General features: G+C 37.2%; 1 protein-coding gene and 1 pseudogene across 16 annotated transcripts in view; one reads left to right on the top strand and one right to left on the bottom strand.

The window, feature by feature from the left end:
• Positions 1 to 14,433, bottom strand: part of MAGI1 (membrane associated guanylate kinase, WW and PDZ domain containing 1) — a 542,794-nt gene that overhangs the window by 132,723 nt on the left and 395,638 nt on the right. The window lies entirely within an intron of this gene.
• Positions 8,734 to 8,852, top strand: LOC118601869 (annotated as a pseudogene).

Genomic DNA, 14,433 nt, shown 5'->3' with positions numbered 1-14,433 from the left:
ATTTCTTGACCTAGGTTTTAAGCCCTGGGTCATTAAATAAGTATAGCAGTATGAGTATTAGCATTTGTAGTATCAAAAGAAGTAGTAGTAATAGCAGTAGGAATAATAATAATAATAAGATGGAGGAGGAGAAGGAGAAGCATTAGTAGCAATGATAGCAGGTGTTGAATTAATACTACCATTATCAGCACCACACTGCGTATTTATTAAGCACTTACTGTATGTTAGGCACTGTGCAAGTACTTTACTTTCTTTTCCCCCTGAAACCTCATAATGATCATGAGAATAGTTTTAATATCCTCATTTCTCAAATGAAGAAACTAAGGACTGGAGAGGACATATTACCTTTCCAAGGGCCATCATATAAACAGGGGTACGAACTCGGATTAAAGCCTAGAATTTTCTGACTTGAGCCTAAACTCTAAAGTTTGATGCCATATGGATCCGTGTGTCGCTCTTTGTCTGCTATGCCCCTAGAACACTCTAAGCAGGTTCCTGCCTCAGGGCCTTTGTATTTGTAGTAACTCAACTCTACTACACTCTTTCACCAGATAGCCTCATGGCTGCTCTTAAACCTCCTTCAAGTATTTGCTCAAATATCACTGCTGTTACTGAATTGTATCTGCCCCAAAATTCACATGGTGAAGCCCTAACTCCCAATGTAATGGTTATCTGCAGGTGGGAACTTTGAGAGGTAATATTTAAATAAAGTTATGAGGTGCGGCCCCCACGAAAGGATTAGTGTCCTTTTAAGAAGAGACATCAGGAAGAGCTCTTGCCTTCCTCTCTTGTATTCTCTTTCTCTCTCTCTCTCTCCCTCCCCCTCCTCTCATCTCCCCCATCTACCTAGTGAGCACACAGCAAAAAAGAATGGGCCATCTGTAAGCCAGGAAGAGGGTTCACACCACAACTCAACCATGCTGGCACCTAGATCTTGTACTTCCAGCCTCTGAGACTATGAGAAAATACATTTCTGCTGTTTAAGCCACCAGTTTATGGTATTTTGTTATGGCAGCCCCAAAAGACTAGTTATCTTCTCAGTAAGGAGATCTCTAATGCCTTATTTTAAATTGCAACAGCCTTCTCCCACTTCCCTCCATCCTCGTAATATCTGTCCTGCTTTATCTTTCTCTATAGCACATATCATCATTTTTGCTGGTTATTAAAGTAGTCTCTCAGCTCCAAATCTACCCTTCCATATAGCATTAGGAATCTGCAAACTGTATTTCCCAAAATTCTTGTACAGTAGAGGCTGATTGAGGAAGATCAGAAGGCAGGAGGAGAGGAGACAGGACCTGCTTCTTCCTGCTTGTTTGCTGTTTGTCGGTGTGAGCCCATCAGAGACCTTTCACCTAGTAGTAGCAGTTGGTTCCAGGTGACAGCTCCCTGGAACCAGCCTCATCCCATCTGGGAGGTACCAGCAGTGAGGGAGGGGAGGGAGGGTAGTGCCACCTCCTCTGAAGTCTAAGTTCTCAGCCATCAGAGCCCCTCTTCTGAGCCTGCAGAGTTGAACAACCCCAATTGCTTCATTTTGGTCCTCTTACCCTAAGAGTACGAACTGCTTCATGGCATTATTTTCTTTGTATAACCTCAGTTCTCCTTTTGCTTTTTCAGAACTTCAACACTAATTCCTATAATATTAGAGAATCCTTCTTTTGAAATACCCAGTATTGTTTTTGTTTTCCTGACCAAACCCTAACTGATGCATCATAAAATATTACACTATATTTTAATTTTAGATTATAAAAAACATTTAGAAAATACCTTCTTAAACTAAAATGTAAGCTCCATGAGAATGGGTTTTGTCTGTCTTGTTAGTGTCGAATCCCTAGAATCTGGAATAGTAACTTGAACATGGTAGGTGTTGAATAAACATTAGCTGAATGAATGTTTCTCTGTCCTTAGTAGCTTAAAACTAACCAGAAGCTACTGTCTAGGTTCCAGCGTAAAGGGCACCTTGTACCCAAAGGCTTCCCTTTACCCAAACCAAAGTAAGTCTTCTCTAATTCCCCTTCACAGACCACTGTAGATTCCTTTTATAGCACTTTTCACAATCTGTAAGGACTTTATGTATCTGCACACTGATTTGTTATCTTTCTCTTCCACCATGATATTAACACCTTAAGGGCTAAGGTATGTCTGTCCCACTATGTCCTCAGTGACTAGAACAGCCCAGGCATACAGTAGTTGCACAATTACTTGTTGAAAGGAAGGCACGTGGGGTTGAAATAACCTCACAAAACAATAATCCCTTTTGATATTTCCAAGAAAAAAGAAAGGAGGAGGAGGTGGGAATTGGTAGTGATCTCCCCTTGGAATGCCTCAGTGTGACTTAGAATCCCAAATGGCTGTTTGTTGGGTCAGATATGATGTCCAATAGCATTATGAGACATTAAGTAATGGTCATTAATTAAAATACTTCATAAACATCGATACCACAAAAAATTAAAACTTATGTTGAAATCACGTTCCTTCATGCATTCAACAAATATTTACTAAGCCAATAAAACAAAACAAAACAAACAAAACAAAGCTTCTGACCTCACAGACATTACATTCTAACAGGTTAAAAATACACAATAAATAAGCTAATAAGAGTGATTGGGAATTCTGAGTGATGAAAGTGGAATTACAATTTTCTGTGGTCAGGGAATGCCTCACTAAGAAGGTAAAAGACGTAGACAAGGCTAAAGAAAGTGAGCATAGAACCCATGTAGAAAACCCAGAAAAATGTTCTAGGCACAGGGTGGAACACCAAATGCAAATCGCCAAACGCAACCGCCTCGAGGCAGGAATGTGCCTGGTGTACTAGTCACAGCAAGAGCAGATGGGTGGGGTAAGAGTAAAATTTCAGATCGGAGAGTTAATGGAGACTTGATTAAAAAAAGGAGAAGTAGGCCACCATAAGTTCTCACTCTGAAAGGTTTTTACCAGAGCAATGTTACAAGAATTTACAGACTGATTTTAAAGAGGTCACTCCATCTACTGGGTTGAGAATAAACTCCATAGTGCACTATAGAAACGGGAACGGTAGTTAAAAGATTACAGTAACTGAAACAATAGATTGTGACAGGGTAAATAAGCCACTAATCCTTCCCATTAAGATAGTGTCCAGTTTTCTTTTCCCCTTGAATCCGAATCTGCTTAGTGACTTGCTTGACCAAGAGAATATGGAGGAAGTGACACTGTTATTTCCAAGGCTAGTCAGAAGGTTTCTTGTAGCTTCCAACTTGGCCTCTTAGAACGCTTGCTCTTGGAACATAACTGCCATGTTAGGAGGAGGCGGGAGAAGCCCCTCTGGAGAGGAACAGAAGCTTCCACCCAACACTCCAGGCACATGAGTCAACCATCCTTCTAAGGACCCTCTAGTTTACACTTGAACCACCCAGTCTACTCTTTATGGAAGGGACACGAGCTACCCCAATGAGCCCTAGCCTAAGTGCAGATTCATGAACAGAACAAATGTCTATTATTGATTTATGTCACTAAGTTCTGGAGTGGTTTGTGACACAGCAATAGAGAACCAAAACGGAATTCATGGGGGCCTACGTCCAGCCATAAGGGAAAAGATAAGTTCCTAAGCGTTATTTGGGGAAAATTAGGTTAATGTGGTTAAGAACTTGGGTTTTGGACTCAGAAAGATTTGTATTTGAACTCAACTATGGCACCTTACCGGTGACCTTAGGCAAATTAATTACTTTTTCTGAACTTCATCTGTAAATGGAATTGATAAAATGGCCTGGTTGCTTGAGATGTTGTTAGTTACACTGAGATATGTATGTAAAATGCTTTGCTGGTGTCTGATACATAATGAGTACTCTTTAAAAAAAGTGAACTAGAAAAAAGATTGCTTTTTCACATTTTTAAAAATGGCATATACCACTGAATAGTTTCAAAATGGAAGCTGCTGTGGCATGAGTCCCTGATTTCTATTACCATAAGAGCCCAGATATAAAAAGAATTAGTTCCGGGGGAACTAACAACCACAGTTGACTACCCACCTTCGAACCAAGAACAATGTTTAAAATCTATGATTATCTGCCACAGTGACTTTCAGAAGCCTCTTGTGACTGGTGAAGCATGGTGATAACAAAAGGAGTTAATGAAATCGTCCCAACTCTTGACATAATACTTTCCCCAAATCTTAAGACCATTGTATCTACTTTGGTAAAGATTTTAGCCAACTTGGTGAAAAGCAAACTGGAATGACACCAATTTATGAGGCTGTAAATTTACAAAAGAACGTGTAGGATTTTATCATTCTATCGAAATCTCACTGCAGAAAATTAGAATAAGCTCCATTATAAAACCCTACACATGAGATGCAACACCAACCACCCTGAGAGGAAGAGAATCAAACAGAAGGATCACTTTACCACTTTATTAACCTGGGCTTGATAACAGATCACTGTTCTGAGATACTCACATGCACTTCTACTTTATTATGGAGATTATACTGAATAGAGAGCCAATTTTAACAGTAAAAGTCTTTCTGTGGCATTTAGCCAGAAGCAATAAAATTCTGACATAATAGTGACAGCAAAACAGAAAAACCTACTTCCATACATCCTTATATTAAACAACCAGCCTTCAAGGTACATTGTTGGGAGGACATTGGAAAGGAATGTTACTTAAAAAGTGTCAAGAGCCTATGATTTAGGAGCAAGTACAACAGATGTTTGGAATTGGTTTAATAAACATATACATACATATGCCAAAATGCCATTAGTTTGTAAAATATAGATTTCAGAAAATATTGAGGCTTGTGTTACTTACTGAGTAAATACAAAGCACAATGAATATTCATGAACAATGAAAATTCACTATTTTAATGTAAATATGTATACCTGAGTTCCTCAGTGATTTAGCTTCCTATTCGGTGGTTAGATTATGATAAATGTTATATCCCTTACCATATATTAATAAGTATTTAAAGCACAGGAACTTTATGAAGAGTCAAGTTTTCATTTTAAACTACAAAACGTTGAAATGCATTAGAAAGTCATTACAAACTAGCAATCATAAAACTTCTCATTTTTACACAGAAGCCACCATTTATCTGCTGAAGCATAAACCAAAATTTTGTTATTTTTAAAAACTTGTATTGGCTATTAAATTTATTGCTTATTTCAATAGAATTTAATGTATCTGGGATGTGTTTCTCTGTCATTTCCATAATCCTTTATAGCCACATTAGCTTAAGGGAGCAATAAGTTCCCCAAACTGTCTTTATTGTTACAGAGAGGTAGTAATAAAGAGAACACACTATCGCGAGGGGGGAAAAAAGGGTTTCATTCCTCTTTCCCTCTTACAACAATATTCCCCCAAAACTCTGCTTTTCTCCCACAGCATGGCTTGTGAATATTAACATAGTTTCAGCAGGAAAGAGATCTGAGTCAAATAATTGAATCCAATTAAACAGAGTGTTTACTGCAAGACTTCTTCAAAGTCTTTAAGGTGCTGGTACCCACTGAGTTTCCCAAAAGGATAAACTATGCTGCATTTACCCAGCTCCTTCTTCACTGGACATTTCACAGCACTAGTGTTCCCTGTGGGAAACACCAACGCAGGCTGGGGAAGTTTGAGTACCACTTTCCTTGATCTCAAAGGCAGCTTATTCATGTTTTTGAAGGAACTCAGTATCAAGAAGATTCCTGTTATTATTTTCTCTTCCACATAAGTCAAGTTTAGGATGAAATCTTGCAATGATTTATGAGTTAGGGCACACTTTCTAGACCCAAGAGACGATAATGGCAAATACAAATCTAATTACATCATTCTCCTGTTTGAAGTCCTCCAATGGCTTTCCAAAACCTACAAGAGAAAATCAAAATTCTGTAGAGTTCTTGAAAGTTTTTCTATAACCTGCTTCCTCCCCAGTCATCTCTGTCAGCAATTAGGACCCCAGTTTTGGCATTCCTGGCTACCCACATCCCCTCTGTCCAAGTAAATGCTCCAAAGACAAAGAAGTCTTAGCTAATTTAGCTGAATGTGGCACCTACCATGATCATCTACACTTGGAGACTTATACTTGCTACTCCTTTATCAGAAAACATGCCATAAGTTCCTGCTGGACTCTCATATGTTCTTCTGGCATTAGGCTCATCTAAGACATTAGTTCTTCCAGGAAACTTTGTCTGATACACAAATGCCGGATTGGGTATTATTACTATGAGTTCTCAAAGCATCCACCCTACCCACACCATAAGACTTACCACTCTCCATTGAAATGATCTATTTGTTTGTTTCAACCAGCATGTATATTCCCTGGAGGCTAACTATGGGGTCTGGGCACACACATCATTTCTAGTAAAGAGTCTTTTACACCACAAACAATCATTAATCACTCAGAACGTATGATCACTAAACAGATTATTGTTAACCCAATAATGCCTGTCATTTTATCTCAAGAGTAGAAAATTCTACTTCAGATGCTCTGGATATTTAATGAGACAATGCTCTAGTTCTACTATTGCAAAAGTCCAAGAAAGGGTAGAGTGCAATCACTATATATACCATTTAATGTGTGCTAACATAATGAGTGAAGTTAGGAAAAAAAGAAAAGAGGAAGGGAAAAAGTGGAGGGAGGTAGAAAAAGCAATCTGAAGAATGCAGTTGTTTCTCCATTTAAATGAACTTCTGTCCTGAGTGGCCAGGAGATGAGAGGTTGCTCTCCCAATGGTCCTTGTTCCATGTGGACCTCAAAGTGAGCATCTTGCCCCACAGAGTGTGAGATAGTTCACAAATTAAGACAATTTCAAGGGAGACCTTGACCTTAATCAATTCTGTTTGCCTTGTGTGCTTGAGAATGGACATGGTTAATACTGGGTTGCATAAGTATTCTAAATAAGAATTCTTTCTGTGCTGGCAATAACTGCAAATACTGGCTGAAACTAAAATGCAAACATAAATTAGCCACAGGGCCTTTACATAATTTTGTGTCATTCAAGATAACAAGCATAAATATTTCCAGAGTGCATGTCCTGGGAAATGTCACTACAGAAGAGTCCATGATATCTTATTCCTCCTGACACCAACAGAAATTCAAAGTTAAAGATCACATGAAACCCAGGCCTCCAGTTACTATACTGGTTATTACAAAGCCCTCCAGTTACTATAGTGGTTATTACAAAGCAATGAAACTCTGAGAAAGGAAAGAAAATGAGAAATAGAGGGAAGGCAAGGTGTAAAAAAAGAAGAAAAAATGGAAGAAGGGAAACAAAGAGAAAGAAAAGAAAAAAGGAAGGTAAAGAAGAAAGAAACATTGATTTTGGATTTTGGAGTAGTTTCGTTATCCTACAGCAAACATTAATAATTAAAATTTTAGACCATATCCTTAATCCACAAATCATGATATACAATAGAGACAGATAATACTACCCAGTGGAAAATGTCTGATGTGTTCTATTTGGAATAAATGGAGTCTCTTATAGATTTCAAAAGAGGAAAACCAAAGTGCCACAGGTAAGGCAGGAGTGCTCATTTCTAATGAATGTTAGCCTCTAGCTTATTACTTTGTTTTTGCTTATAGAAAAGTGATAGGCATGTAGCTGTGTTCTGTCACATTTCCAGGGCAAATGCTGAGACATTTGGGAGCATGATTATATTCCAGTTGGTCATGCTACAATGGAATGGAATCAGGTAACAGAGAAATAGAAGAACTGAGCAAGTGTAGCCTATTCTACAAAGTGTCAACACTTCCTGTTCTTCCAGTCTGCTGTGTAAGTGTGAAAACGGGTGAACAATATTGAAGGGTGTAGTCCTTATTGTAGAACCAAGTTGAGCCAAACAACAGATCATGTCAGGTGGATATTTGAAAAGTTGGGCTATGAAGAATTCCTTGTGGTCACTTACACTCTAACTCTCTCAATTCATGGGGCTCTTTCTGGAGGTCATAGCTCATCTACAAGGTTTTGGGTATGATCCAGAAAAACGTAATAGGAAAACTGGCAAAGCTCCAAACCCAGACTATTAATAATACGCAAACTGTACCTTTCAGATCAAGCATTAAAGATCACAGGTCTAGCGGGTACAGCCTCACGTATGTCTTCCAGAAACAATTACTCTAAAATAGAGGTTCATTTGTGCTGTTAGAAATAGCTCTCTCCCCTTAGCCCCAACCTCCTTCAACCACCATTTTAAGCATCTCCTTGGAACTGTATCTGCAGGCTCAAATTTAAACATTTTCATCTCCCTATAATGAGTCCATGGTTCCTTTCCAGCTCATAACCCTCAATCAGCAAGTTTCCCAGATGCGGCCATCTCTCTACCCTGACATCACAGCTGCCTCATTTGTGAATAACCTTTCTGGGAAAATTCTAACATGTGCTGAGCAAAATACTTTCCTCAGATTGGCAGCTCCAAGCGATAGCCTCACAGACTCCATCAACCTCAGTCATTTTCCCCTCTCTTCACCCTTATTTATGACCAAGAACACCACCTGTTGTACTGAGGTCATCTGCAGAGAACAATCAGCTAGTGCTGGGAATACTTTGAAAATCCATGCAACCGTAATTATTGCCATTTCATTATTCTTATTTTGACCTTTTCCCCCCTTCTTCTTAAAGAAGTCCCTTTAACATTTCTTGTAATACTGGTTTGGTGCTGATGAACTCCTTTAGCTTTTCCTTATCTGGGAAATTCTTTATCTGTCCTTTGATTCTAAATGATAGCTTTGCTGGGTAGAGTAATGTTGGTTGTAGGTCCTTTCTTTCCATCATTTTGAATATTTCAGTCAATGGCCATGCTATCCTGAACAAGCCCCATCCCATCTTATGTGAGAAGCTAAGCAGGGTTGGGCCTGGTTAGTACTTGGATGGGAGACCACCTCAGAAGACCAGGTGCTGTAGGCATAAAAATTAAAAAATAAGGGACTGAAAGCTGACAAGGTCCTTGCAATCTGTGAGGTCAACCAAGGGTTGCCTCACCTAAAAAAAAAAAAAAAAAGGATATTTTGTGACTGCAAGGTTTCTGTTGAAATTAGCGGACAGTCATGGGAGCTCCCTTGTAGGTAACTAACTGCTTTTCTCTTGTTGCTTTTAAAATTATCTCTTTATCTTTAACCTTCGGCATTTTAATTATGATGTGTCTTGGTATGGGCCTCTTTGAGGTTCATCTTGTTTGGGACTCTCTGCACTTCCCGGGCTTGTATGTCTATTTCTTTCACCAGGTTAGGGAAGTTTTCCATCATTATTTCTTCAAATAGGTTTTTAATTCCTTGCTCCCTCTATTCTCCTTCTGGTACCCCTATGATGCAAATGTTGATATGCTTGATGTTGTCCCAGAGGCTCCTTAAACTATCCATATTTAAAAAAAATTCTTTTTCCTTTTTGTTGTTCTGATTGAGTATTTTCCACTACCTTAACTTCCAAATTGCTGATTTGATACTCTGCTTCATTTAATCTACTGCTGAGTCCCTCTAATGTAGTCTTCATTTCTGACTGGTTCTTTTTTTTTATGTTTTCTGTCTCCATTTTTATGCTTCTGATGTCTTTGTTCAGTTCTCACTGAGATCACTGTGCATCCTTACCCAGTATTTTGAACTCTGTATCTAGTAGATTGTTTGCCTGCATTTCATTTTGTTCTCTTTCTGGAGTTTTGTTTTCTTCTTTCATTTGGATAATATTCATTTGTCTTTTCATTTTGGCAGCCTCCCTGTTTGTTTCTATGCATTAGGTAGAACTACTACTATGTCTCCTAGTCTTGGCAGAGTGGCCTTGTGGCCTTATGTAGTAGGTGTCCTGTAGGGTCCATATCTATCAACAGCTACTTTAAATGTAAATGGATTAAATGCTCCAATCAAAAGACATAGTGTGGCTGAATAGAAAAAACAAACAAACAAAGAACAACAAGACCCTTACACATGTTGCCTATAAGAGAGTCACTTTAGATTGAAGGGAAACACAGACTGAAAGTAATGAGACAGAAAAAGATATCCAATGACAATGGAAGTGAAAAAAAATGCTGGGGGAGGGTAGCAATCCTTATACTGGACAAAATAGACTTTAAAACAAAGGCTATAACAAAAGCCAAGAAGTACCTAGTAATTCCACTTCTGAGTATTTATTCAAAGAAACCCAAAACACTAATTTGAAGGCATATGCATCCATATGTTCATTGCAGCATTGTTTACAGTGGCTAAGATATGGAAGCAACCCAAGTATCCATCAACAGATGAATGTATAAAGAAGTGGTATATGTATGTATATGTATATGTATATGCAAATGTATGTATTCCATCATATATATATGATGGAATATTACTCAGCCATAAAAAATAATGAAATCTTGCCACCTGCAAAAATATGGATAGACCTATAAGGTATTGTGCTAAATGAAATGAGTAAGAGAAAGACAGCTACCATACAATTACACTTAAAGTAGAATCTTAAAAACAAAATAAACAAACAAAACAGAAACAGACTCATAGGTGCAGGGAACATTTTGATGGTTGCCAGAAGGGAGGGACGTTGGAGGACAGGTGAAAAAGAAGAAGGGATTAAGAAGTACAAACTGGTAGTGACAGAATAGTCACAGAGATGTAATGCAGAACATAAGAAATATAGTCAATAATACTGTAATAACTCTGTATGCTGTCAGATGGGTACTAGATTTATTAGGGTGATCACCTTATACGTTATAGAAATGTCTAATCACTATTTTGTATACCTGAAACTAATATAATATTGTATGTCAATTGTAATTGAAAAAAATATTTTAAAAAAATTTGCAAAATTAAGATAAACCTATGATAGATACCCGAAGATGTCACTAAAGGACCAACAGTAATCTAAGAAATGTAAATACTAAGTTTAGAACAGTGAGGTGTCTAATCCACTAGTTTCTAGGAAGATTAAATAAAATGACATCTTAATTTAAAATATGGACTACTGTCTGAAGTAACTCTATATGCTCCACTGTATTACCTTTTCAGATTAATGTCATAGAATATTCCAATCATAGATACAAAGAACTTCTGATTTGTAAAAATTTACAAAAAAGCAAAAGGAGAACAAAACAGTGATCTTATCATTAATATAGAATGTGTTTAATTCTTAATATCCTCAGGGTTAATGATGAGAATCCAATTCTTCGTTATACAAATATTTACTGAGCACCTACTATGTTCACTCACTGTGTCTAGTAAAAGTGATGCAAACAGACATTATCTCCTGTCCTCATCATACTCACCTTTTTCTTGGGGACCTCACTGACTTTACCAAATCACAGTCAGGGGGAGATGACAGTTTTAGAAAATGTGTATAGAAAAAAAGTCTTCCTAAGTTTTACAAAATTAGAATCTTTTGTTACATATAATCAGATTTTCAAAGAAATAATCTTACATTATCTATTTTCATCATAATTTACATTATTCTAACTAATTATACCTGTGAATTAATATCTATTGTGGTTTTCTACTCCAAAAACAGAATGGGATATATGATTGTTTCTTTTCTTTTTTTTCTATCCTCCCTGATGTTCAGTTCGCTATGAAGGTGTTGTTGACATTATTCCTATATATTGCCAAAATGCCTGCTCAAATTAAGGTAACTTGGGAAGTTATTGCCTGTAAAACAAATGGAGTGTCACTAAAATGGCTACTTCTTGCTTGTATATCATTTGAAACTTAACAAAGTCAGGGAGATGAGTCCCATGAGCATACCTCTAGTAAAAGCTCCAGCTCTTCCTGGCAACGTATGTTATGCAGTAATTATGCCACCAAGCTGTCCAGAATTCCTTATATGCATGCAAATTAATTCATATGTGTTCCAGCTGCTATTATGACAGTGTTAAAACAAGAATTTGATAATGAAACTATCTTCTTTATGAAAACACAGCTCAATTACTCTAATAACACACTGCATATACCTGCAGTCGCTCACCAACCAAGAGTCTAATTCCTTCCTCACACGTAGGACCTGGTATTTGACCCGCCTTCTCATTGCCTTAAATAAATACAAGAACAGCCAAGAGGGGAATTTCTAGGTTACCTTCTATAGACCTGACACTTTCAATGCTGTATAGGAGGAGAGCTCTCTCAACTGACAATATGTGTAATTGGGTGAATAAATAGTCCCACGATCCTCTAAAGGTTAAAAAATTAAATGGCCATCAAACCCACAGCTGTTAGTTCCTAGCTTTGCCATCGATCATTAACACTAAGTCCTGGAACTTTCAAAAGCCACCAGCAGGCAGGAGTAAGAGACGAAAAAAAGAATATCAAGTTCTTAATTCCAAGCCTAAAATACAAGCATAAAGCTACAAACGCAGGTCTTAAGTCATTTAGAATGGTCAATATATTCAGGAAGGGTAATATTCACGTATATTCTCTCCCTCTGGTTATTTTCTAGATTTCAAAGAGCTGACCTAAGTCATTGCTTTTACCTAGACCTGCAGAAGAAAAGTAAGCACTGCTTGGTCACACCAGCAGCCTTCTTTCAAGGAAGCAGAGTCGCAATCGGCACTCTGGGCACCCACAGCTTGCTGTGCTTACCATGAAGATACTCAAGAGTCTCATATCCGGTTATCTCCAATATTGTTTTCAAAGTTAATTATATTTCAGAGAGACTGTAAGTAGTAACTGGCAATTTTACAAAAAGTGAGGAGGATTGATCTTTATATAAAATAAAGTTATTTTTATAGACTGCCTTTTCCAGTTGACGGAAAGAATACAAAGACTTTAAGAGGACCATAAATTAATCTGAAACTGCTTATTAATTCCTCCTTGTCCTGCCTCTATCATTTATATCACAGAAGACCTGAAACACCTTGAAAAAGGTGGCTTGAAACTTATACTTTTTTTTAAGGTAACAGAAATACCATATTTTCTCCTCACTTCTCTTTTACTCTATGTTAACTGATACAGATTTGCCTAACGGTACCAAAGTAATCTGTTTCCTCATGATGGCAAGTGGTCCAATTGCCATCAAATACTGTGCTACTTTACATAAATGAAGACTGTTGTCCATTCACTGACCAGATTCAATACATACACCATGGTGGGGCCAGGGGCCAGGGGCCAGGGCCTGAGGTCACCATGGATGAACCAGAAGAAGGGGTGCCTGTCCTCATGCAGTGGAACATCCAAGGGAACTGGCACTCACAGAAATAGCACCTCTCTCTGTGAGATACTGGGCAAGTTACAGGTCCACCTGCACCTCAACTTCCGAATCTTTAACATGGAGAAATGTCTCCCAGAACAAAAGGCTCTTGTGATTATTTGAATTTGATAACCTAGTTAAGTACTTCACACAGGGCCTGGAAGAGAACAAATGTGCAGCAAACGTCAATTCACAATTCTTTTCTTCCTTCCAAGGTAAAAATTCACCACTGTGCCAATACATTACTTTTAGCTATTCAAAATATTGCCATTAATTAATGTCTCATTAGAAAGCTCTTTTCTAAAAATAAAAGAAATCCAGGAATTTCTGTTCACATTTCAAAAGTAAAAGATTTCAAACACATATTTTTATACTAATAAATATAAAAAAATAAATCTCACTGTACAATTCAGTGGCATTTAGTACATTCACAATATTGTACAACCATCATCTTTATCTTGTTCCAAAACACTTTCATTACCCCAAATGGAAAGTCCATACCCATTAAACATTCACTCCTATTCTCATCTCCCCACAACTCCTGGCAACTACTATGAGTTTGCCTATCCTGGATATTTCTTAAAAATGGAACCATGGTCTTTTGTGTCTGGGTTCTTTCACTTAGGATGTTTTCAAGATTCATTCATATGGTAGCATGTATCTTCTTGTAGGATGTAGTACTTCCTTTTCCTAATATTCTTTTGTATTTGTACTGCATTTTGTTTATTCATTCATTAGTGGATAAACTTCTGGGTTCTTTCTACCTTTTGATTGTTGTGAATCGTTTACTACATGAACATTCATGTCCAAGTTTTTGTTTTAACATGTTTTCAATTATTTTGAGTATCTATCTAGGAGTGGAATATTTTAAATATTTTAAATATATACACATATATAATATATAGATACACAGATGAAACACAAACACATATAGATGTACACATTCTATATACATAAATATAACATCTACACAAATAATATACACAGTTGACCCTTAAACAACACAGGTTTAAAATGTACAGGTCCACTTATATGTGGATTTGTTCAAAATTTTTAGGAGATTTTCTTACTACCATGAACCAATTGTACCTTTTACACTAGGCTACCATAAACAACAATATTACTGCTTCTTTGTTATTAGTGCATGAATCTTTATACTTGCAAATAAATGAATTTATTTGTCATATTATCTTTTCATTTTTGCTGTCTCGTGTTAGTAATACAAATAATATCTATAGTGTTTTGTATCATATAAGGCTATATTGATGTAGGTACTAAGAGATGATTCATCTTGTAATCAGACGGTCAAAACTTACAGTATTGATAAAATAAG

Source organism: Rousettus aegyptiacus, unplaced genomic scaffold, assembly GCF_014176215.1.
Source record: "Rousettus aegyptiacus isolate mRouAeg1 unplaced genomic scaffold, mRouAeg1.p scaffold_m13_p_4, whole genome shotgun sequence".
NCBI classification, from domain to species: Eukaryota; Metazoa; Chordata; class Mammalia; order Chiroptera; family Pteropodidae; genus Rousettus; species Rousettus aegyptiacus.
The sequence above is the reverse complement of the archived record's forward strand: the minus strand, read 5'-3'. Positions and strand labels throughout refer to the sequence as shown.